General features: G+C 41.0%; 1 protein-coding gene across 4 annotated transcripts in view; it reads right to left on the bottom strand.

Annotated features, from left to right (window-relative positions):
* The window catches only part of FNDC3B (fibronectin type III domain containing 3B), a 354,599-nt gene extending 330,391 nt beyond the window's left edge, over nucleotides 1–24,208 (bottom strand). For 2 of the 4 annotated variants that reach the window (XM_057546030.1, XM_007197501.2), the window contains exon 1: nucleotides 23,970–24,208. The gene's annotated coding sequence lies outside the window, so the exon portion shown is untranslated. Of the gene's footprint in view, nucleotides 1–21,905; nucleotides 22,119–23,052; nucleotides 23,343–23,969 lie in introns of those variants that run through there. The other 2 variants (XM_057546029.1, XM_057546031.1) reach the window with 2 other exon arrangements.
* Nucleotides 24,209–26,970: the final 2,762 nt, after the last annotated feature.

The raw sequence follows: 26,970 nt of genomic DNA, 5'->3' as shown, positions 1-26,970 counted from the left end.
ACCTACACTTCACCGTTACCCTATCGACCACAAAAACATGGGGAAACACGAGGAAAGATGCTGTAATGCCTAGCGCCCGTGAGAGATGGGCCAACTGACAAAGGAAAGCCACTAAATAACAGTTGTGGGCTAACAGCCAGTTTATCAGACAAGCACCTGCAACCCAAATGAAGCTTCTGACCCCCATTTCCAAATCAGCTAGAATGGTCTTGGTGTATCTCTACATTCCAATTCGTCATGAGTCCTTTGCAAATACTGAGTACCAGGGGTACTGAGATTAACAAAGCAACTCTATGGGCCACATACCATACCTCTACATCACTATCACCAAGAACAAAGGTATTCCAAATATTAGATTCCATAACTCTAAAGCAGCGTTTTCTTCCCCTTACTCCCTCAGGAGGGGAAAAAAAAAAAAAAGAAAGGAAAAACTCTGCAGAGGGATGAAGTGGGAAGTCCCTGTTCTAATACAAACATGGCAAGCTCAATTCTATCACTGCAATATACTCTTTGACTTCAGTACAAAAATCTTTTCTGACCATCTGGAGCTACTCCAGGCAGGAGGCCAAAACTTTGTAATTCCTTTTCAAAGTAAATGACAGATCAGTAACTGCCACGTTGCTAATGCACAGCCAAAAGGGAGCACCTCATCTCTTATTCAGAGTTCCCTGGAGTTTTACACATGTAGTAAAAACAAAGTGCTTGCAAATAAATCTGCCCACTTATCAATATTCCAAACTGAACAGAGATCATGTCACTTCTGAACAAGGCAGCATTTTTTTCGGGTGTGATCCTATTACCCTATTTCTCAGGCAGGAAGTAGGGCCTTCTGCAAGTTTCACTAAAAAGAGCCATTTCTGAACTAGAGTGAAATCTATATATGTTGATTTATACTTCAGTTTGCCAAGAATGAGACATGGGACTCCACCAGAAATTTTAAGAGTCTGTCGCCTGCAGTGACTGAGATGTCTGTAAGGTTGCAATGAACTTGGGGTCGCATAATACACAGGGCAGCAGGGGCAATCAACGGTGATCTTGGTAGAGACTTTTTATATCCCACTGACCAGCAGAATCACTTTCTTTATTCATCCAATAAACCAAATGGAGTGCCTACTATGTGCCAGGTATATACGATGACAGTGAATGAAAATCAAAGTTCTCATTATCTCTGCCAAAAATAATGAATCTTAGAAGTTCCAACTTCGTGTAATATGAGCCTGATAATAAGAGCAACTTGAAAGCTCACAGGCTTAAATTTGCTGATCTTCCTCTGGAGCACAAGTAGAAAGGTATCTGTCAGCAATGGCTATAGACTTTCTACAAATATTCAATCTTTTTTTAATTTATTAAATTTTAATTTAATAAATTTTTTTTTCTAGATTTCAAAGACATGAAAGTTATCTCTGAAATCACACTTTCCAATGGAGAACTATCTTATCCTTTTAAGTAAAACATTTTAAAACTGAACAATCTGAAATTTTATATGGTAGCAGACTGGTTCTTACAAAGATAAGTTAAAAGGAATTTTACAAATGAGTAAACAGTAGCTAAGTACTGATTACAAAATTAAACTGCAGGACTTCCCTGGTGGCGCAGTGGTTAGTAGTCCGCCTGCCAATGCAGGGGACACGGGTTCAAGCCCTGGTCCGGGAAGATCCCACATGCCGCGGAGCAACTAAGCCCGTGCGCCACAACTACTGAGCCTGCGCTTTAGAGCCCACGAGCCACAACTACTGAAGCCTGTGCACCTAGAGCCCGTGCTCCACAACAAGAGAAGCCCATTCACCGCAATGAAGAGCAGCCCCTGCTCGCAGCAACTAGAGAAGGCCCGTGCGCAGCAACAAAGACCCAAAACAGCCAAAAATAAATTAATTAAATAAATTTAAAAATAATAATAATAAAAATTAAAAAAAATTAAACTGCAGCTAGATTACAAATTAATTAAAAAATATATAAAATGGGGAATGATGGTTCTCTCCTTCTGATGAACTCTTCCTTGAGGATAAATTCACAGATCGGTAATAAGCGAGCAAGAAAAGTCATTAGAGATCATCCCATTCTGATTTTACCCAGCTCACCTCTTAGAGAAGCTCTTTTGTTAGTTTGCCTTCAAAGGATCATGTAATCATTACTAAATTCATGGTATCTGAGTGTCTGGAGCCAATTCCAAATGCAACCCTTGTGTCCTGCCCTGAGACCAGGGAAGAGATGGGAGGTCTTATCGGGCACCTTCGCAGAGAATCCAGACCCTGATAAGAAAATGATAGCAGAAACCTTAGAGCAGATTCCTCAGCTCTTACAGGAATGCGTAAGAAGGATTCCTTGTCCTTAGCCTTTTGGAATAGAAGAGAAAGAAAAGTGAATGCTGACAAAATTACCTTTCCCGAAGGGTTTAAGAGGCTCAAGTAGAAATTCCAAGGCAAGTATCACCATCAAAGGAAATTGCTGAGAGGAATGAAGTAGGAGGAGAGGAATCAACTGCAAGACTCTGAACAAGAGGAAAAGGTACAAGGAAAAGCAGGACTTTTTGAAGACATTTTGAGGTGACAGAGGTGATTGGTGAATGGTGAAAAAACAGACCACAAGAAAACACTAAGTTTTAAGGAACTATGGAACCTTTGAAGAAAAATGGGGAAAATACACAAAAATCAAGGCTTTCTTCCAAAGTGTTTAACAAGAAAGTATTTAACAAGGAAGAGAGCAAAAGATACAAGCAAACAAGGAATGGCAATGGGTCATTCAAAAGAGGGATCTGAAGGAGCTAGGAGACCAAACGTGACGGCGAAACAGCAGCTCCTACAGCAAAACTGCGCTTCTTTTAGAGGAGCCACAGACGGCTCGTGTTTTAAAGAGGGAAACTCTTTTCTGACTCTGCCTAAATTCACTTAATTCTCCATTCATTCTCCTTCCAATCTGACCTCTATTAGTGACTCCCTTACTTAAGACTGTATTTTCTCTCAGTGATATACAGGCTTCAGGAAAGTCAAAATGAGAGGAAGATGAATGAATGAATGAACAGTTAGGCAAAGTCAGAAAAGTACTTAGAAGTACTATATAGAAAATCAGCTCTGCTCAAATTGCAAATTATCAATCATAATGCTTAAAGAATCATCAAATGGGGCTTCCCTGGTGGCGCAGTGGTTGAGAATCTGCCTGCTAATGCAGGGGACACGGGTTCGAGCCCTGGTCTGGGAAGATCCCACATGCCGCGGGGCGGCTGGGCCCGTGAGCCACAATTGCTGAGCCTGCGCGTCTGGAGCCTGTGCCCCGCAACGGGAGGGGCCACGATAGTGAGAGGCCCGCGCACCGCGATGAAGAGCGGTCCCCGCACCGCGATGAAGAGTGGCCCCCACTTGCCGTAACCAGAGAAAGCCCTCGCACGAACCGAAGACCCAACACAGCCAAAAATAAATAAATAAATAAATAAAGTAGCTATAAAAAAAAAAAAAAAAAAAAAGAATCATCAAATGGTGATAAAGAGAAAAATCCCACTTTCAGGAAAGAGAAAAGTAGGAGATGACTGGGGTACTAAGAGACAGGTAACAGGCATGGACAAGGGAGTGGGAGAATGAGGCAACTTGCCAACCCCAGAAAAGAAAAAGAACAAATTTACAAACAGCCTGCAAGGGAGAATGTGGAAGAGAGAGAACAGAGGCTGGCTCTTCCTGGTAATGCCAACAGGTCACCACCTTCAGGACACCTCCTTTTTTTGCATGCATAAGAAACTGTTAAAGGAAGTAAAACTGCACAGACTAAATCTCGACTACCAGCCTGATGACCTCATGCACCCACTTTTCTCAGTATCCCTAACAGGCAGCCATTCTGAGAAGTAAAATACATTATGATTTTCTACTACCTATACCTTCAATTCATTACTAAAGAGTAATGTGTAGACTGGCATTTTGGAAGGAAAAATAAAAACTGATAAAAACTTTATGAGTTTAGAAGCATCCAGTATTTATAGAAGATGGACTCTACAGAAGAAGAAGTATCAAAGAAAAAAAGAAGGGAAAGAGGAAGAAAAGCAGCCTTGGCTCCCAGTGACTTCCCCAGAGCGGGTGCCAAGACCTCACAAGGTCCAGGGACACTGCCCTCATTTCCACTGATTCCAACCTTTTTTTGCTTAAGCTGGTTTGAGTGTTTCTGTTACTTTCAAGACAAATAGTTCTTCACTATCTTTGAACACCCCAAATTTTTCAGTCTTCACTTATTTTCAGGTATCAGTTGAAAATCCCATATTTCTTCCAAGAATTCTTCTTCCAAGAATTCTTCTAATTCTTCTTCCAAGAATTAGAACAGAGCTTTAAAACTGGTATCAAACAAGTTTTCTTGTGGTTCAAACACACGTTACCTCAGTATCAAAACAACATTATGCTTTGCTCAGTCATTAAGTCATGTACTCAATAAACACTTACTGAGCACTTACTGTTTGCCACCGTATAAAGAGAAAAGGAAAGACATGGTCCCTGCCCTCATGGAATTTCTATAATAGTGGAGAAGATGAAGAGGAATTAGAAGTCTCCCTGTTCCATTCCTTGCTACACCGTTACAGTTAGACACAAACAAAAACTAGTTCTGATTGAATTGAAGGCTCCCTAAGCTTCAGGTACTGGTTCATACAACTCACTGGTTCCTACAACCTTCTACTTCTAAAGGAGAAATGAAAAGTGTGGAGTGGGCCATTAGGGTTTTCTCTCACCAAAGTAGGAAGTCAGCCTCATCACCTGGGGGACTCAGGGGAAAGCCTGGGTGTGGATCCAACTCATAAGTATGCCTGATCCTCTGCCCGTCCTTCACCACCACTAACTCTCATCTGAAGGCACCTACAACTGTGAACATAGCACTACCACCTCCTACCCCCGGGCAAGGGGACTGACCAACATCTAAAAGAAGAATCTATCATTTCAAACTAAAACCTACCATCTTCCATTACTTATACTTATTCAGAGGTTCATGACAAGATTGAGTCATGAGAATCCTGAGAGAACATTAGAGAATTTAGTGCAACTGGTTCACTATGAGGGTTCATTATGAGAGTCTTCTCTTCATGATGGAAGAACATTCTGCAAAAAAACAAGTATTTAATAAACACCAGTCAGTTGAGGCCTAAGCCCTCTCATAGCTAATAGGAACTGACTAGCTAGCTAAATCTTCACATTCTTGCAAATCCAAGTATGTATTCCTTAAAGCTGAAGGCTGGAAGATCTAGGTCAAAAGATGCCTAACTGGTTTGAAACATTTCAAAATGAAGGCTCTCACTAACCAAATCATTCAAAAGAACAACGCTAGGAATAAACGATACATGCCCTCTATTTCTCTAAAGGTTTTAATTCACTGGACTATAGATAAACATCCTTATACGCAATCATCCGGTCAGCATCCTGGAAAAAATATCGTTATGCTAAATAAAGGTTAAGCAAGTTTATACAGGCTATCAGGTGTAGTGTTTTCAATGATTACTTTTCCATGGCAAAACATGAATCGCGTTACTGACTTAGAAAAATAAACAGTAACACCTAAATTGTATCTTTGCCCTGATTTCTTGTCAAACTTAAATACACCAGATACATTTCAAATAGGTTAGCCAGTCTATAACAGATTCCAGCCAGCCAGTTAACAATCCGTACAAACATTTCAAGCCTAAATTCCCAATCAAGCAAACAATTTTTTAGATCAAAACATCTGACTCCCAATATCACATGAAATTTTCCAAAGCCCTTTAACTGTTTTTATATGTAAGTTTCAAATTCCCCACACCATGGGGTGCAATTACTGTCAGGAGTCTTGAGGAGGACTAATCTCAGAGGTGTCAAAAAAATCCACTGGGACCCTTACTACACAAAAGGCTGCTAGAAAGTACCATTTCTTTTATAAATGAAATATAAATTTGGATTTTAAAAAGTCCCCCCAAGTACGTACCATATCATGTGCAATCGCCAAAATGTATTTTACAAAACACACACATAATTATAATACTACAGTTACTATAAAAATCAAGAATCCCATGCTTTGATTCTTCTTGTACTTATGGTGATGAATAAATGAGGAAAATAGACATTATGAAAAATGTTCGCAATGATGACAACCAGAAGCAAAATGTCAGAGACAAAATGGTCACTTGTAGAAGCAAACTGCTAAAGGTTTTAAGAATTAAGACAAAAAGAAAGGACAATACTCCTAAAAACCCCCTTGATTCACTGGTCTTTCCTATGAAGATGTTAGAAACTTCTTTCCAGTACAGCATTTCAGGAAACAAAGAAAAAGATCTAAGTGTATAGTCAATGCAAAACCAACACAATGACCTGAAGTAACACAAGAGGTCCTATTCGATATGAATTACAGATCCATTAAAATAGAATGGTTTCTTTTTCCTCCTCTGGACACAGAGACTGAAACATTTGCTTCTTCTAGCATTGGCTACTCCTATGATTTTAAGCAAGTCCCTTCAACTTAAGATCCTTCTCTCATTACGTATTTCATGGGAAAACCTGATATTGTCCTAGAAAAATGAATTATATACCAACTGAGAATCTGTAACAGAGCATCCCAATAAATCAAACATCAAAATAGCAATAAAGATCTTTTGACTCGTTAAAAAAATGTAAAGATGTAAGAAGAATATCAACCTGCTTTAAAAAAAAAACATTTTTTAAAAGATTTCATTCTTGAATAAAAGGACACAAAGTAGTGGAAACCAAGTGAGCCGAGATTAACCAGTGTAACTCTGAAAGGCAAAGACAGGCTCACATACTTTCTCTGTAACATTAATTAATACTAATTTTTTCTTCTTGCTATTGAAACTACAAAGTAATTGACTGCCCTAATGAATACACAAATTTCTCCAAAATGAATGCTGCTTTTGAAAAGCAAATTAATCTTCTAAAAAAAAACAAAAACAAAAACCCTGTGACAAAGCCTTCCTTCAAGCAAGTTTCCAGCAGCCAGTGGGATATGTGAGGAATTAGGCAGTTTGCAAACATGCGGTAAAAAGTCCAGAATTGAGCCAGTTCTGACAATATTCAGAAAGGTTTCCTACACACATAACTTGCATATAAGTCCATTCATGATTTCAATGTGGATAAGGGCCAAACATCCCTATCATCGAGATTAATAACATCAAGTTTTTTTAAATGACACTGTTCTTATTCCAGCCCCCAAATCAACCTCTATGCAGCACTGCATGATTTTTTTTCCTCCTAGCAAGTTAGAAAATTAAATTTTCTTCATTTCCAGCCAGGGGCCACTCAAACAAATCTAATGGGTGTAGACAGCATTTCCTGCCTACTGCAAGAAAATAATAGGATTGCCATTATTAACACGGCCCGGGGCATGCACTGAGGTGCGGCACTGAAGAAACTGACCTTTAATTTTCATTGGTTAGCCTGCAATGACTGCCTAATTTTTGTTTTTGTTTTTTAAAACAGTAAATGTTGTTTTTTTCTCCAATGTTAAGGTTTAACACTGGCTCATTCACTCTCATGGAGCAAGACAGGCTCCAATCCCTACTATCCTTTCCATTCAACTGTGTTTATGTCTAGAACAACCCTGCCAGTAAACAACCAGCTAAAATTCAGTTTTGTTTTTCTTTTACTTTTTTGAAGCTAGCCTTCCAATTTATAAGAAGTTGGTAAGACTCAGGCACTGCCAAAGCAGAGAAAACTACTCTAGTCATGGCATCTCTGCCAAATAGTATATGTTATCCTAAAGAAATGAGCATCGTAACAGTGAGCAGCAAAGGTAGCTAAGATTTCCAGAAAGACAGCAAGGTCTTAGCCTGCAGTGCGCTGTTCCCCAGCAGTGGTGTCTTTATGCCATTACTACAGAGATGAAGAACATCATCCGAGGTGATGACCCAGAGATGAAAGGCAGGTCTTGGAGCCCCCATGGTTTCACCCACTAAAGTCAAGGCCTGATCTTCCCTCTTAAAAACGGTTAGAACAACATCCACAAAAAAGGGAGAGGGAATGGGAGCAAGTGACTCTCCTTTATTACAACTTTCCTTTGATCCTAGACTTGGGAGAGGAAGCAGAGCTGTCACATACCCACTTAAAAAGAGACAACCTTTCTTTGAGGGGGCAGGGAAGAAGAAAAATACTGGTAGAAGTAGCACTTGTTTAATTAAGTACTTCTTGGCATTCAGATATGCTTCCCCACCCTCACCCTGCTCAAAGTGCCTCTTACATATATTATCATTTTATGCCCACACTACCTTACTAAGGTAAACAGCTCAAGTGTGACTTTGGAGATGAGCTACAAAGATGTCACTTGAACAAGAACACTCAAGGAGTTGGTGGCAAGGCTTGTATTCATATACACTTTTAAAGTAACAGGGGAATGCTTTTAAATAACTATCACCCCATTAAGAAGTATGTCCAGCGATTAAATGTCTGTCATCAGTGAATAAAATAAAATAATAAAACAGCAGCTCTCACTTGCTAAGCACTTGACAAAGCACCATACCGAGCTAAACAGTCCTAACAATTCCTTTTAACAGACAAAGCCACCAAGATTCAGTAATTAACCAAAGTCAGAGTTTCAAATCTGCAGAGTTACAAATCTGGGTTCTCAAACTCAGGGCTCAGTTTCCAGAGCACACGGGCTCAATCATCCCACTATAAATGATGACTAAAGATTTACCTTCTTACCAAAAATATTAGTTCCAAGTTAAGTGAGTAGTTTCCCATGCCCCCCAAATATGAAAACCGTATTTGATAATCTGCTATTATTTACAGACAAGGACTAAAGAATTCCCAAGAATGGTTTCTCCAAAAAGATGTTTCCTTTTTTGCAATTAAACTTTTTGCAATTAAACTTTCTAGAAAATTATTTATGCTTTTTCATGAAAAATGGTATGAAAAAGTTACCTCTTGGCCAAAATGCACACTTATTAAAGATATACAAATACAGCAATCTGTGTTAAAAAAAAAAAAAAAAACTTTAAAAAAGAGGTTCTTCGTTAATCTGTCAAGCAGAACATCTGACAGCAGACTAGAACTGCCCCTCTACTGAACTCACAGGTAACTTAGTGGAAACTAGAATCTGGAAAACTTATCATCCCATGTAAAACATAATAGGAACAAACTCACTCACCTCTGTTGGTACTATATCCTTCCCAAACCCTGGCCTACTATCCTCTACTCCCTCCTACAACCCCTGTTTCTCACAAAAGCAAGAAAGGAAAACTTGCAAAACTGGAACGTTAATGGCAAACACTTGGAGCCTAAAATTACTCCAAACAAAGTGAAGCTAATGTAATCTAGTGAAAAATTTATTTGTATTCTCAATTTTCTCTTACTAGCCAACTGCTATGCCTTAATAGGTTTGAACTCCTGAGAAAACTGAACTAAGAGAATTGGAAAGTAAAACATAAATAGGAAGTGACATTGTTTCCATGCTTAAATTTAATATAACGAGCAAATGGCAAAATCTAAAAGGCTATGTTTTAAAATTATCAGTGTCACCAGTATCATTAAGATATAGTTAAAGCTACAGCACAGTAACCACATAGCAAGATTAGAATATGTCAAAATCAAATAAACCTGGAAATAACTCTTTCATTAATAAAGAAATTTTATGGTAAATTAAAGATATCTGTTGTTAATTAAAGCCTGAAATAAAATACAAGCCTTAAAAATTATTATCCATTTCTTCTCCCTCCTCCCATAACTCTCTTTAAAAAAAAAAAAAAAAAAAAAAAAAGACAGCAGGCAGATTGAGTCTGAAATGCCTGTGGGAAAGTAAGGTAAAGATATCTGTAGTTGATGGGCTTCCCTGGTGGCGCAGTGGTTAAGAATCTGTCTGCCAATGCAGGGGACACAGGTTTGAGCCCTGGTCCGGGAAGATCCCACATGCCGCAGGGCAACTAAGCCCGTGCACCACAACTACTGAGCCTGCGCTCTAGAGCCCACGAGCCACAACTACTGAGCCCTTGTGCCAGAACAACTGAAGCCTGGGCACCTAGAGCCCATGCTCCGCAACAAGAGAAGGCACTGCAATGAGAAGCCCGTGGACAGCAACGAAGACCCAACGCAGCCAAAAATAAATAAATAAATAAATAAAAATAAAGTTCCCTTTTAAAAAAAAGCAGATATCTATAGTTGAATATACAGGTCTAGAACTCAGGGATATAGCTAGGGGTTTGGAAATTACCAGTCTTTACCTGTGGCACAACAACAAGGATACCCAATTCCAGTATTTTCATGCACTAAGTATAAATAATGAGGAATATTCATTAAATAAATACATAATTTTAAAAGGACAGTATTTAAAAAATTGAACTTACTTCCTTTCTAGGAGGCTCAAAACTACTGATTTCATAATTTCCTTGAAAATGAGTGTACACATGGGCAATTTTAGTATCTCTTATCCAAAGTTAAGTAAATCTCTACCTTCAGGTGATAATGGTAAAAATGTATGAAGGGTTAGATAGAAGAGGATCCAAGCAATTTAAACCAAACTTAAGCAAATTAAAACGATCAAATCCTAAAATTAAAACATATTCCTTTTTTACAGTGCTTACAAAAAAAAAAAAAACTAGTTTCTTTACATCTTAAGGTATAAAATAGATGTCTTAAAATTAAGTGCTCTTAAAAGTTAGTTTGATCATATACACACTCCTATACATAAAATAGATAACCAACAAGGACCTACTGTATAGCACAGGGAACTATACTCAATATTTTGTAGTAACTTATAAGGGAAAAGAATCTGAAAAAGAATAGATATATATACATATGTATAACTGAATCACTGTGCTGTATACCTGAAACTAACACAACATTGTAAATCAACTATACTTCAATAAAAAAATTTAAAAACTTTTTTTAAAGTTAGTTAGATCCTATGGTACTCTGTGTCATGAAGATCACCGCCAGCAAGCTCTGAAAGCCGGGTTATAAGGCAAAGACAAAGGCTTCCCGGCCCCCAGCTGTAACGAGGGGAGGGCCATGGGCACAGCCCAGTGTCGGGGAGCCTTTCTCTGGGGTGGCAACCAGTCGTGAACATTTTACCATGTATAGCCTCCCTCCTGGGCAGAAGTTTTGAGAAACAAGAGAAGGTTGTTCTAACAGTCCTCACCATTCTGTGGAAACACAATCCCCAGGGAGGCACACAGCTCCTCTGGACCATGAGCAGCATTTTTGTGAAGCAGTAAGAAACAGTGTTTAGGTAATACCGCCTTGGGCGCTGCACCTTCATTGGTGTCTTCATTCACACCGCCCCACACAAACACAGCGAGAGAAAGCAAGTCAGGTCCCACTTCAAAGCCTTGTCCTTAACTCACCTTCAGTGAACTCACTCTCTAAAGATGGAGTAGGGAACTCAGTAATTTCTAACAAAGGAAGCATTTAGGGCTGCCAGCTCCCCAGGTTTAGCCCGGGCCGTCTGGGAAAGCACAGGGCTCCTGTGAATCCTGAGGTCACCTTTTATTCACCACGGGAGCTGCTCTTTGCGCATGCAGAGATGAGACACGTTCTAGTCAGTTCTGGGCTCATCCTGTCCCCGTGGCTGCCTTCGGTGCAACCCAAACACCACAAACTATTAGCCTTAAAAGGACAGAAAGGATTAGTATCAGGCATGGGAGGCCGTGCTTTTCCAGGTGCAAATTATAAGTACAGGATCTTACCCTATATAAACGAACTTAAATGAAAGGCACGGAGGAGAGGGAATGCGAGATGAACAAAACTGTATTTCCACTGAGTGAAAAGAACTCTCTTTCATAGAATTTTTCAAATGTCTCAGTCAGGTAAAACTTCATTACCATTTCTTAGCCAACTGCTCTAGATTTTTCCCATTCACTATACTGAGTTTCTTATATATTACTGTCTATGAAGTATACTTTTATTCTCTGGTTTCTCTCATTCCAAGGTTAAGTTGCTTTTACAGAAAACAATCTAGGAAAATCTCCCTCTTGGGAGATGTCCAGATTATTATTATTGTTTCGAAAGTAAATTTTAGGTTTCTGGACCATAGACAGGTTGAACACATGGAAAGCATTCAACAAATACTTAGCCTTAGCATTCAGCTACTTGGGAACACAAATAGACACTGTTCCAAGTCTGGATATACAATTAAGACATTTAATGTGAACTATTAAAGCAGCAGTGTGATACAGCTGGAAACAAGTTTTGGAGTCAATCTAGGGGATCTTTTTAACCTTTTGGAGCATGTCTTCTAGTCTTAGTTCACTCAACAACCATTTATAGGGCAGCAGGTATGTTCTGGCTTCTGCGGTAGATGGTGGAAACACATAGAAAAACAGAAATAATATCTACCTTTCATAGTTTAATGAATATGGAAGAATGAATGAATATATATATATGCAAGTGCCTGGCACACGGTAGGTGCTCAACAATTGCTGGTCACTGTTATATTTTACATCCGACTTGTAGTTAGAATGTTTGGAAGTTTAGTGCACAAATGACAAGTGTCTTTTTTTCTATATTGAACTGCTAAGAGCTGGTTATCACTTTATCCTAAAGAATACGACGTTAAATTCTTCTGAGGAGCCCTTCGATTCTGCCCTAGGTCCTAACTAGAGTCCTCTGGTGTCCTAAGTACTCCTCTCACCTCAGTTCTTTCCAGCCATCAGGTCAAAAACCTTAAAAGGACAGATTACCAAGAGGGCTGAGTCCCCAAGACTGGGTTTCCCAAACTTGTCTGATCATATCACTCACCTGAAGCACCTAATAAAGATTTCTGATCCCACCCCAGACATAATAAATAAGGGCACGTGCACCCTCCACCCCATACACATAGCCCTATAATGCTCCAAGAGATTCTTCTCTTCTCAGGCGTGCTTTACTTCCACCTTCAAGTGGCTGAGGTCATTCTCCTCAAGTTTCCATGACATGCCCTCTGACCCTTTCTCCAAGGCTCAGTTTAGCACTGAACACTCTGGCCACCAGTGCAGCAGAATCAGCTCTCTCTGCTGGACCCCCACCATCTCAGCAAGACATATGTTGTTGTTATTGTTGTTGCTGTTTTTCTGTCCCTTAATGCCTCCCTTCTAGAATTTCCCGACAAAAGATCATTTTAAACTACCACAGATCTCTGAAAAGTCACCTTTTTCAAAAAATAATTTTCTTAATTTATAATTCCCAAACTGACTCCAATAGACAAGCAAAACGTACATAATCGAAGTCCACATTTTTAGGGAATAGAAATATAAGCTATTTATTCTATTTGTATTTTCAAAATCAATTAGTGATCTGATACAGACCTGAAAAAAGTCCACGTATTCTCTGGAGAACTTTGTTTCTTTAAAATAGCAGTAAATGAAAGGCTAGGTTTGCACTGAAGGTGACTCATGCCTTTGTTTTAATATTTATTAGATCCCTACCATGAGAAAAAAAAACTTTTCAGGAAAACTGTGGAAACACAAAAATGCCTATAACATGGCCCACGCTTCAAAGAGATCAACTTCAGCAGAAGAAATAATGACTTGAGCACCTGAGAAGAGGTACTAAGTTTAAATGGCACATTCAACCTAGGAATTCATCTATCTCTCCATCCATCCATCCAATGAGCATTTACTATGCACTCACCATCAAAGACATTAAGTTAAATCAGTAATTATCCTTACACTCAAGTAAGAGTGACAAGGAGACAATCAGACAACACTGAAAAGGACAAGTGTTCTGAAAAGTATAGAAACAGTGCCAGAAGAAATTAAAGAAAATGATAAATTACCTGAAATCATGGCTCTGGAACAAAATGAGGATATGCAAAATAGAATGAGACACTCTTTTCTTTTGAGTAGGTCAAAAATCAGTGAAGACCGCTCTGTGAACATGGTGTTGTAATTCCTCATATCTCTACCAGATATAAAGAGACTGTGACTCTCTCTATCTTTTGAAATTAGTTCGTAATGATCCTATCTCTAGAGTAATTTCTAAGCCACAAAAATGACCTGCTATGGTATGAAAGCCATTTACACATACAGCAAAGAAAATATACCTTATAGATGGCAAAACATGCATACACACTAGCATCATACTCTTGCGACTTTCTACTGTTTTCTGGGAGTTCAGGAATTAATGAACTATTATGGATGGCAAATATTTCACAGTATACAGTATAATTTTTCCTTGAACTTGTTATTTGTATGTAAACTTGTATCTTTCTATCTGAATTTTTACCTGATATTTTCAGTATTCCTAACATGCACTTTACATCTGACGTTTAAGCTTTATATCCAATCACTTAACAAAAATCCTGCCCCATCTTTTCGTAAGTGATCTGCACAAACTCAACATCAATACCTCAGAAGCAAAAAAAGAAACAAAACACCGACACTCAGAGAAAAGTCACCACTATGAAATTATTAGGTGCTAGAGACAAGTTCAGATGAATAAAACAATACTACATGCTTGCTTGCTTTCACTCTATCCCCTCCCAATAAGTTTTGGTCTAACAAATTGAAGAATGTTAGCACCTAATGCTTTTCCAACACTAGTACTGAGATGACTTAGACCCTTTCTCTAAGTGGAAATCAAAGTTTTCCCTAAAGTACTGAAGATGACAAAATTGGGGGGAAAAAAAGGTTTAAAGGTTAGAAAATATGACAGGTCTAATTGTACATCCTACTCTCTGGTTTTTGGATGACTCACAGTGAAATGCAGGATAGATTACCTTTGTGTGCCTATGTGGTCTGTGGATACTAATAAACTACCTGGCTCATCTAAATGTTAAAATATCTTTTTTTTCCCTCCAGAGATCTCCTACTTTTAAATAGTCTCCTCTTAAATTCAAGTCAGTTAATAAAATAAGGAAACTCTGACCTCCAAAACTGGCCTAGGAGAATCTCCGTTTACTCTGCAATAGGAGGTGGGGAGGGCGGGGAAACATCTACACATCAGCAAGGAGCAGACCAAGGGGGGGCAAACAGAGGCAAGCTGAAATCCTGTGGAATAAATCTCCTTCAATTTTTTTCAATTTTTTTATTGTGATAAAATATACATACATTTGCCATTTTAACCATTTTTAGCCGTACAGTTCAGTGGCATTAAGTACATTCACAATATTGTATAACCATCGCCACTATTCATTTCCAGAACTTTTTCACTATCCCAAGCAGAAACTCGGTACCCATTAAACTATAACACCTATTCCTCTTTCCCCAGCTCCTGGTAATCTCGATTCTACTTTCTTCTCTATGAATTTGCCTATTCCAGGTACCTCACATAAGTAGAAACAGGCAATATTTGTCCTTTTGTGTCTGGCTTATTTTGCTCAGCATGTTTTCAAGGTTCATCCATCTTGTAGCAGGTATTGGAATTTCATTCCTTTTTATGGTTGAATAATAATCCACTGTATGTACAGACTGTATTTTGTTTATCCATTCATCTGTGAATGGACACCTGGGTTATTTCTACCTTTTAGATATCTAAATTATGCTGCTATAAACACTGGTGTACAAGTATCTGTTTGAGTCCCTGCTTTCAATTATTTTGGGTACATACTTAGCAATGGAATTGCTAGATGATTGTATATTTAACTTTCTGAGAAACCGCAAAACTGTTTTCCACAGCAGCTGTACCTTTTTACATTCCCAACAACAATACACTAGTGTTCCAATTCAAAATACTCTTAAGTATTCTCTGATTCACTAATTCAGAATAATGTTTACCTTTATTACCCTAAATTAAATTTCTTTTTCCTGATACAAGAAAAACCACAACAGAAAAATCAGGAACAGTAATATCTGAAGACATTTAGTATTTTCCTCTTAAATGACTTAATAGAAAATATAAAATGTGTTTAAAAATAACACTTTAGGGCTTCCCTGGTGGCGCAGTGGTTGAGAATCTGCCTGCTAATGCAGGGGACACGGGTTCGAGCCCTGGTCTGGGAAGATCCCACATGCCGCAGAGCGGCTGGGCCCGTGAGCCACAATTACTGAGCCTGCGTGTCTGGAGCCTGCGCTCCGCAACAAGAGGGGCCGCGATGGTGAGAGGCCCGCGCACCATGATGAAGAGTGGCCCCCACTTGCCACAACTAGAGAAAGCCCTAGCACAGAAACGAAGACCCAACATAGCAATCAATCAATCAATCAATTAATCAATAAAAAAAAATTAAAAAAAAAAAATATTTTAAAAATAACACTTTAAAGTATAAGAGAAAAAGGAGCATAATACTCTAAAAATATATAAAGGATCCTACACTTAAAACTTGTACCATAGGGCTTCCCTGGTGGCGCAGTGGTTGAGAATCTGCCTGCCAATGCAGGGGACACGGGTTCGAGCCCTGGCCTGGGAAGATCCCACATGCCGCGGAGCAACTGGGCCCGTGAGCCACAATTACTGAGCCTGCGCGTCTGGAGCCTGTGCTCCGCAACAAGAGAGGCCGCGATAGTGAGAGGCCCGCGCACTGCGATGAAGAGTGGCCCCCGCTTGCCACAACTAGAGAAAGCCCTCGCCCAGAAACGAAGACCCAACACAGCCATAAATAAATAAAATAAACAAATACTTTAAAAAAAAAAAAAAAAAAAAAAACTTGTACCATAAAAACTTGTCAATCTGAACCCTAAAAGGTCATATACTTGAAAACCTCATGTCTGAGTAAGTGGATGTAAATACTTGAGATATTTTAAAAGAAATTTACCTTTCTTATGGGTCAGTTCACACAGTACCTGGAACTAAACTGTCCAAGAAGGTCTTGCTTTAGTAAATGCAGAAGAGGAGGATGTGTAACAAGCTTACCTAAATACCACTGGCAGTAGTTTCCACAACTTTGCCCAAACTCATATGGAGGAGGAGATGAGCGGCTAAAAGCAATAATGATGTTCTTAAACCTTCAACACCTGCTCTCACCAATCTGCCATCAAGTGCTTACAGAAGACAGCAAGTAGCAAAACAAATGGCAACAGAAAACCTTCAAAACAAATCAACAGGCATATTTGGGCGTCTATTGGTGGGAGTGGGGTGAGATAGGGGAGGTGGATATTTGTTTATTGTTGTGATTTATTTTGCATACAAAAATATAGTTCTAACTTTTGCTGGTAAACTGTTCCTAGTTCATGTGATAGCACTGAATAAATTGGCATTTATTTCATGGCAGTCCTGCACCTCGAAAAAGCCCACTAGGAGAACTAGCTTCAACCCATACTGCAGTTTTACATTGCTTTTAAGTAAATTGATTTTTCCAAGGTGCTTAAAGTGGTCTGTCCTCCTAATTAGGTAAATATTCCCTCTATGATCTACTTAAACTTCTGTTATGGTAAAACCTTTTCATATAGAGTAGGAAGCCAAACTTTATCCTAGACTTGCCTGGATAATTGCAAATTCCTAATTAGTTACATCCAGAACAATGGAGTTATTTTTAACAGAGACCCTCTTCCACCAGCTGTGGAGTATCTGACTGAGCTCCTTAAGAATAAATTAAATCATGTTATTTCCTGGGATTTTAGAACCTACCATTATTTCTCAAACATACTACATTTGCTCATGTATGAAGACAATTATCTGGATAATTATTTCAACAGAAAGCTTTTCATAATTGAACACTATGAGTTTGTATTACATCAACTTAGTTTAAGCAAATTTTTCTAACTGGTTGCCATTATAAAAACCTTCATCTTCCAGAGTCAAAACAAGGATGTATCGGAAGCCTAAAATTCTAACATAAATTTAGTTTTAAACATAGCCTATAGGTGCTCCAATTTTAACATTTCTCAAATTTCAGAAAGGAGCGAAGGACTGAAGTTACCACCATCCTGCTCTAGGAGTTTGGTGGTAGACACAGCTCTCTATACTACATTCCAAAAATATGAGCAAAATACCCCTATAAGTAAACAGAAAAATGTCTTGCATTTGCCAAAAAAAAGTCAGGACAGCACAAGAATATTCCATTAAGAACCTAGTTTAGAACTCAGTAAGTGCCTCCTGAGTCAATAAACAAGTGAATGAAATAAATTAATTTTAAAATCAAACAATCATTTAACACAAGGGACATTTTAAAAGGATACTTACTAGAATCTCAAATAATGCTAGCTTTTGCTGAACACCATCTCACTAAAATCTCCTCCCTCCAGTTATTTAAAAACTGACAAGCAGTTGTAATATTATAGAAACAAAAGATATTAGGAGCCAGTGACTGAACCGACAGGGAGTATTGCCAAAGACATCTCATCAGCCAATGAAATTACAATCCAGGTGTTTCAGAATGCTAAACTTGCATATCTCAACTAGGGACAAAAAGAGATTCAAGGACTGATCCATTTTTAAACTGAGAAACCTCCCCACCTGTAATAGCTGATCATTATAGTCTATCTTACCTGATTCATACCTGGTGGTTTAAAAACCTCCCAACCCCCGATTCCAACCCCACATACCTCTGGTCTCCAAGGGCTGATCCTTGACACTAAACCTGCACCATGAACAATTCCCCTCTGGGTAAGCTTGTGACTAGGGATCAGCCTCTCATTGGCTGTACCTTGCAAAGAGTTCAAGTACCAACATCAAGTCATCCTCCCAAGTGAGCCTATATTTGGCTTCTACAGAAACCTGCCTCTGTCTAGCCACAGTGATTGAAGCATTCTCTGCCGTTTAAAAAACACATTAATACTGTACCATACTGTGTATTTTAAGGTCAAAAAAAAAAAGTGTGGGCTTATGAATATTTTCCTATATTCAAAGGCATTCAGTGTCAACTAAAGAATAAAGCTTTTCCTCAACCACCTAAGTGCATTCCCAACAGCTGTAAGGATGAGAATTAAGGTTTACTTGAAAATAATGTCTTAACACAAAAAACTCTCATTGAATGGATTAACCTTGTTAAAGTGAAGAAAAGGCAATTGTGATTTCTAAAGTGAAAACAGAGGTAGGGTGCAAAGATACCCCTACACAGAAAATGATTCTTTTCCCCCATTCTCAGCTATAATTATTGAAAGCTCAAATAACAGGCTTACTAAGATGATATACAGGAACTAAAGCTTATGCCTCTATCATTGTTTTGGAAGTTCCTCTAATAAGAGATTGCACTTTGTCCCCTCCACCTCAAGAATGACCCTGAATCAAGCAGACTGCCTTGTCCACTTCAGCAATGCTAACCAGCTACCGACCACATGTAAGGAAATACAACTTTTGAGAGGTCACAAATCAACTATTACATTAGGAGTAGGGAGAAAATGAAACTGCAATCTAAAGATTGAAACTTTATTTACTCGTCACAAAGGAAAAAATAAAACACTTTTCAAAGTGTCCAAACACAATTTGGAGGTCTCTGAAAACATACAAAGTAATACTGTAAGAACAGCTCAGTTTTTAAACTTTGGAATATAATGAACTATGGAGTTTGTATAAAGCTTTGCTAAACACTTTTCAATACACTTGACTCATTAACGCCTTGTGACAACCACCTGAAAAATGGTACAGGTGAGATGTTTTCTCCTTATACTAAAATGAGGAAACCCAGACTGAGAGGTTCAGTAGTCTAACAGGGACACACAGCAAAGAAGTAAACTAAGTCCTTGACAGATTAGATATTCTGATTTCAAACCAATACTCAGATGTGGCCTGCACCAGGGTGTATAAGATTTCTAATCTCTGCCAATCATTTCGATACCTTTATCTTTCAAGTTATGTCTCATTTGTACTAAGCACCTTGATGTCCTAAAAATGGAACCATACATCCTGAGTTAAAGCATGTTTCCAATATTTGTCACACTCACAAGAACACTATAATCCAATAACATCGTTCTTATGTTGGTTCCTTGAAAATAACTATGATCCCAATAGTCAGGAATGGGTATGAAAGGGTTTTTCAGCTGATAGTCTAACTGATGCCTCACCTTTAGTTGAATTTACAATTTTCAGAGCTGGAAGCCATGCAATTCACATAACACTAAAATAATATAGAACAATTTAAAGCTGATTTACTTGTGTAGGTCTTTCAGGATCATATAATGCTCTAGGGTCAGGATTATGAGCTGCAATTATCCCTGAGCAGTACAGCAACTATGAAAGATACAGCAGACTCAGATATATTTATAATGAATCTGGAAGTTACTGCTCTTAAAATTCTAATAAAAAGAGATTATTTTATCATCTGTCTTTTCCTGAAAGCAGTATGCAAAAAAAAAAAAAAAGGAAAGAAAAAGGTATTGGGTTACTGTATATTTATGGATGAAATCCACATAAATGAATGCTTACTTTAACATGAGTTGGAATTTTCACTATTTCATATAAAATCAAAAAGTTGTTGAAATTCCTTCTACCAAATAAATTCTAAAATGTAACAGACTTAAATTAAATCCACTAATCAGAAAACTCTTTGACCATATGCCACCTAAAGAATCTTTCTTGCTGTTTGTTTCAATCTTAAACATATTCTTCCCAATTCACAGACAGATCTAGTGCTTTATATTTGAATTTCATTCTCTGGTAGTAAAGCAATGATTTTAATTCTTCAGATTAATTGTGCAGCTAGATAAGGAGAAGTGAGTGATAGTTTGGCTATATTATTTACCTGAATGAAGACATTTGAAAAGAATCACCGAATGAACAGGTAACCATGGATATCAGGGGTAATTTTTTTTCAACTCCCCATCAGTGATTTTTCCTGCTGCCCCCTACTTATACTTTTATTACATTGAAATAAACAAGAAGCTCTGACTACCTTCTCAGCAATTCCTATAGGCAGTTATTTCAATCAAACAGAAAATGTCACAAAGTTTTTTTCTATCAGTTTTTACCATGACATCCAAGTATTTTTAAAAAACCATTTTTTGCTTGTTTTTGAGCTATAGGTAATCCAGTATTTAAATTCCACCTAAGAGTTGAATATAATCTTCCTCTGGTGGTATGGAAGAAAGAAAACTGAATTACAAGATCTTAAAAGCAATAGGACCCAGTTAAACATGAATAGATTTGAGAGTCAGAAAGTTCTACGTTGCAATCCCCAATATGGTACCTCACCACTAGCCACAAGTAGCAGTTTAAAATAATTAAAAGTAAATACAATTTAAAATGCAGTTCCTCCATCGAACTAGCCACATTTTAAACGGTACAACAGCTACACGTGCCTGGTGGCTGCCATACTGGACAGCACAAATATAAAACCATTTGCATCACGGAAGAAAATTCTATGTAATCTTACACAAGTTACTCAATTTCTGTGAACCTCAATGCCTTGTCTATAAAATGTCCTTAACATCACCTAAATTGAAAGATTAGAATTGTAATGAGATAATATATAAAAAACACAATACACAGTACTTAGTACACATTAGATAGCCAAAAAAGAGTAGCTATTAATACAATCCTATATTGGATTTTAATCTCTGATCGCCAACACCAAACAAGTCACTTCCCCTCCCTGGGCCTCATTTTCCTAAAACTGAAAAGCTGGGAAGTTCTTCAGGTTTTCAGTTCTAAGGACGCTATCAAATTTTACCACATAAAATGAAGTGTTAAGCAAAAGGGGCACAAACTCCTACTGAGTAAACTACTACTTAGGCTCCTACAGCCAGCTTCCTAACGGATCCCAAGCATTCCTCCAGAAACCCCGGAAGACTGGCTCTCCAATACAGCCAGCCCATGGTCTGATGTGAGCTATTTATAAGGTCTGTCTTAAAAGGTTACTGGAATATCTTTCTGAAATTGTACATACTGTAATTAGAAGCTACAACCTCCTATTCCACGATGGTATCTTGCAGTTCTAAGATCTCTTTTAAAATGAATGCTATCTTCACGTAGAATTTTTTTCTCTTAGAAGCATTTAAACCAAAACACTTTAAAAGCACATACGAGTCTAAGTACCATTTTTTAGAGACTTTTTCTTTCTACCAGCTATGCCTCATTCTTAGCCAGCTTGTGGGTGACCCTCTAACGTCTAAACAAAGTGAGAATTATACCCTTATAGGGGGGATCCCCTTGCAGGACCACAAGCATGCCCAAAGACTTTACCCTCGTTAACAGCTGCTCCCCGGGAGCCAAGAAATTTACTGAACGCTGGTTCCACAGAGGCCGCTTCCAATCAGGGGGAACCACGGGCCCCCATGCAAGGCACAAAACCAGGGCCACGGGCTGCTCTTGGCTGTGGCTGCGGGTCTCTTCCCCCCGGGCGTTGTCCAGGGCCCCAGAGTCACAGCGTTAACTTGAGAGTGAAGAACAACTCAGGCAGTAGAAATGAGAACAGAGCGGTGCATTTTTGCCCGAGGCCAGAAGCCTCCAAAAAAAAAAAAAAAAAAAAAGTGTTATTCCAGAGCAGATTCCTTTTCTTCCGGGTCTGTCTGCTCCCTCTCACTCTCTGACTACAACCACCGTGCCTCCCCTTTTCCAATGCCCCACCTCTCTCCACATTAAAAAAAAAAAAAAAAAAAAAAAAAAAGGTGGCGTATTCCCTCTTCCTTAGCTTTCCCCACCAGGGCCTGGAAACTGGAGGAAGTTCAAATCAAATTAACTGCACATTAAAAAATAAACAGACAAGCAATCAAGGGGTGCCCACCGAACAAACGACCTCGCCTGTCCCAAAATATGATTAACCCTGGATGGAAGATGGGGAGGAAGACTAGAAACCAAAAGGGATGGAGAGATAAACGTGCAGATCTGGGGCCCCAGCGTTGGCCCGTCGCGGCCAAATTCCAAATTTTGTTTCAAGAACATGCTGGACTGATGAGAAAATAAAATATAAAAAGTTTTAACTTTTAAGTAAGTCCGCAAACGGCACTGTCTGGATAAAATGCCATTGCTTCCCTTCGTCAGGGATAGAAGGGTGGGAATTGAGGTTCGAAAAGCTCCAACTCCAACCGCGCACTCCTGGAAGCCTCCCGGCCAACGGCGCCGCCGGGCGGCCCAACCCAGTCTCCAGAGACACCCGGCCCGGGTGCTCGGGCTCCCACGGGGCGCCGGGACCGGGCCTTTGGGAAAGTTCGCGGGAACAGCCCGAGGCCCCACTTTCCGCCCAGAGTGACAGGCCCTTCCCACGCCGGCCGGCCCCCGCCCCGCCGCGGGCACCAGACGGTCCGCGCGGCCCCTCCCGGCCGCCTCTGGGCGCGGATTCCGCCCGCCGGCCCCACCCCGGCCCGGGCGCCCCTCGGGGTGACCGACTGACCGGAGCTACGCTGGCCCACACACCCGGTCGCCCGCTCCTTCCCGCCGCGCCCCACTCCCCCGCCCGGGCTTCCAGCCGCCTGCTAGCCGAGTCCGGCCGCAGCCGCCGGTTACCGCCCCCAGCCCGGGGGGAGCCCGGGGGGCAGGACGGGGAGGGAGGACGTGGCGCGCACGGAGGTGGCCAGCGGCGAGGCGGGGAGTGTCCCTGAGAGGCCTGGCCTGGGCTGGGGGCCGGCGCGGGCTCGGGACCCTCCCCGCGAGCATCCCCGGGTCGGAGGTCCCGGCCCGCCCCCGCCTGGCGCGGAGAGGCGGCCCCAACTTCCAGCCCCACTTCGCACACCCGCCCTCCTCCCTCCACCATATGGAAATCTACAGCCTCAGAAAGTGACACGTCGAAGATTCCTCGGCCCCTCCGCCCGCCCTCCCCCTCCCGGGCAGCGTTCCTGCCGCGGAGATTCCGGGAGGGGGAGCGGATTCCTCGGACAAAATCTGCTGGGAAGGCCGGGGAGGACGAGGGGGGAGGGCAAGGGGGGAGGGCTAGGGGGGCAGGGAGAACCCGGGAACCACTGCCCAGATTTTTTTTTCCATCAAGAATCTACCCGTTTCTTTCCCTCCTCCAAGCCCTGGCCAGCTGGGGGGACGAGCGGGGGCCCGGAGCCCAGTAAGACGCGGCCCCAAAGCGTTGGCCGACCCCCGCTCCCGGGCCCCGTGTTCCCGGGGTGCCCAGACGAGCGCGGGGCGCCCCAGCACTCTGGCGCCAAGTTTTCCTCGGGAAGCCCGGCGCGCCCGGAGCGCTCCGGGACAGGGACGCACTTTGGCGGACTCAGCGTCCGGTCGGGGCTTTCCAGCGCGCCCTGACCCGGCGGCTGAGATTCGGGGTCCGGGTCCCCTCCATTCTCCCGCTCCTGCATGCCTTACCTTCCCTCGGGCTGAAACGCGGGGCTCCGGGCGCGCCACACACCGGGTCTCCCACGCCTTCCCAGCCGCCAGCCCCGAGAATCCCTGCCGCCCCTTCGCAGCTCCCGCCGCCGCCGCAGACGCCGCTCTCCTTATCCTCCGGCCGCAGCCGCCGCTCTCCTTGTCCTCCGGCCGCCGCCGCCTCTCAAATAACTACCAGTAGGGTTAGATGGGGGATTCCGCCATGTCAATGATGTCGGGACCACATGGGGATTTGGGGCCCGCCCACTGCCGTAATCTGCCGAGTATAACCGCCTCCACAAGCTCAGATTCGCAGGCGCTGCGGTATCCTCCTTTCCCCCCAGACCTGCATAACTATCCGGAAACTCTTTTTGGTTCAGCCGGACTAAAGAAGTCTCAGGCTTAGGGGAACTAGCAATTCCTGAAAGGCTAGGGCTGCATATTCTGCAAAAGATCGCCAACACCAATATAAATGCGGGGTTTGCTGAGTAATAATCAGAGCTAAGACTATGACATTATTTTTCATTTACACATATATTAACTTTTTAAAAAAATCCCCACAACAACCTTGTGAGCTATTTTGTCACCTCCTTTCTCTATTTCCCACAGCAGTTTGTTCATATGGTTAACATAGCGTGAACAGATTTTATTACACCGAAGTTAAAATGTCTATTTCCCCTTACAGTACCCAATATGAGCTCACAAGAGCAGAGTGTTCCTTACTCATATCTGTATTTCCGTATCAAACATAGCATAATGCATAGGCCACAGTAGGACTCATTAGATAATTGCTGAGTTATATTAATCAAGTCAAATGTAATGTATCCGGCTGTACAGACTCAAAATGGTTAGCCAACTGCATCCCATCCCACCCCTCAAATTATCCAGGGAGACAAGAAAGTAGAAATTATCCCAGAGAGGCCACTTCTCTTTTTAGCTTCCCAGGTATTCTAAATAATTACATTAGCCTCAATTATTAGGCTACAAAGCAGTACTAGGTAGCAACCAGAGGCAATGTATTACTTTCATTGACCTAAAAAATACATAACAACCATTTGTCAGATAAAGTTATTGTACATAGTACTGTATTAAAGCTCGAAGAACATAAAAGAATATAAAGAAGAACATAAAAGAAGTAGCTCCTTTTTTTGTAGAATTTGCAATTCTTTTTTGGAGATGAGGGGAATAATGGTGAATCCAGGCAAACAGGGCCCTCCCTCCTAACTGGCTTCTTTCCCCAAACGTTCCCAGAGTCTCAGCCATCTTTCTAGAACATGGTTCCAATCCTAGGCCATAGTTCTGTATTGGAAGGGAAAAAAGATAAAGCAGAGGTTCCCCAGCTCCTGCCTCAGCTTCTCTAGCTTGCCCCTGAGCCATGGCCTCCAACCCCGCTGAACTCTCATGACTTCCAAGCACCTCTCTCCCTCTGTACATCCTTTCACTCTGTCTGGAGCATACTTCTTCCTCTACCCTATCTAAAGATCATTTCCTCATCTTTGATCACACCCTCCCTTCCCATAGCCTCACAGCTCTTTTCCCTGCAATCTCATAATTCTTTTCAGTTCTTCTCACATTGCTCTGAAGTTACTGTATATCTCTTCCACTTGGCTGGTCTTGTTCATTTTTGTATCCCCAGCATTAACCTAGCACTGTGCTTTGAATATAATACCCCCCTCATAAATGTTTGTTGAATAAATTAATTTTAAAGTATGTTTTAAGAATCTGAATGACTAGGGCTTCCCTGGTGGCGCAGTGGTTGAGAATCTGTCTGCCAATGCAAGTGACACGGGTTCGAGCCCTGGTCTGGGAAGATCCCACATGCCGCGGAGCAACTAGGCTCGTGAGCCACAATTACTGAGCCTGCGCGTCTGGAGCCTGTGCTCCGCAACAAGAGAGGCCGCGATAGTGAGAGGCCCGCGCACCGCGATGAAGAATGGCCCCCGCTTGCTGCAACTGGAGAAAGCCCTCGCACAGAAATGAAGACCCAACACAGCCATTAATTAATTAATTTTTTTTAAAAAATGATGATTGTTTCAAAAAAAAAGTCTGAATGACTAGATAAATGGGCAAACTTCAGAGGGTGGAAGTTTGAATTCAAGTGTAGTAAGACAGGCTTGGCAAAGGAGGTAAAAGTAGGCAAGAGAAATTCAGAAGACAGAATTATTTCTTCCAGTTTCTTCCACTAGGCTGAATTTGTTCCAATTAAGAAGAAGAATCGGGCTTCCCTGGTGGCGCAGTGGTTGAGAATCTGCCTGCTAATGCAGGAGACACGGGTTCGAGCCCTGGTCTGGGAAGATCCCACATGCCGCGGAGCAGCTGGGCCCGTGAGCCACAGCTGCTGAGCCTGCGCGTCTGGAGCCTGTGCCCCGCAACGGGAGGGGCCGCGATAGTGAAAGGCCCGCGCACCGCGATGAAGAGCGGTCCCCGCACCGCGATGAAGAGTGGCCCCCACTTGCCGCAACTAGAGAAAGCCCTCGCACGAACCGAAGACCCAGCACAGCCAAAAATAAATAAATAAATAAATAAATAAATAAATAATAAATAAAATTTAAAAAAAAAAAAAAAAAGAAGAAGAATCGTGACTTCCCTGGTGGTCCAGTGGTTAAGACTTGGCCTTCCAATGCAGGGGGTGCAGGTTTGACGCCTGGTCAGGGAACTAAGATCCCACATGCCTCACAGCCAAAAAACCAAAACATAAAACAGAAGCAATATTGTAACACATTCAATAAAGACAAAAAAAAATGGTCCACGTTAAAAAAAAATTTTTTTTAAATCAATGATACAAAATGCCTTAAAATTTTAAATGCATTTTCATATATATAATCTCAGCGTTTCATTTGTCTTCTTATCCTAACACCTAACATCAGTTTTGGCACAGAATAGAAACCCAATAAGTGTTTGCAAGATGAGAGGAAGTATGGTGTAGTGGAAGAAGGATGGAAATTATAATCAGACAAAAACCAGTGACACTGGACAAGTTTTTAAAGTTCTCTGAGCCTGG

The sequence above is a fragment of the Balaenoptera acutorostrata genome, chromosome 4 (assembly GCF_949987535.1).
Source record: "Balaenoptera acutorostrata chromosome 4, mBalAcu1.1, whole genome shotgun sequence".
In the NCBI taxonomy this organism is placed as follows: Eukaryota; Metazoa; Chordata; class Mammalia; order Artiodactyla; family Balaenopteridae; genus Balaenoptera; species Balaenoptera acutorostrata.
The sequence above is the reverse complement of the archived record's forward strand: the minus strand, read 5'-3'. Positions and strand labels throughout refer to the sequence as shown.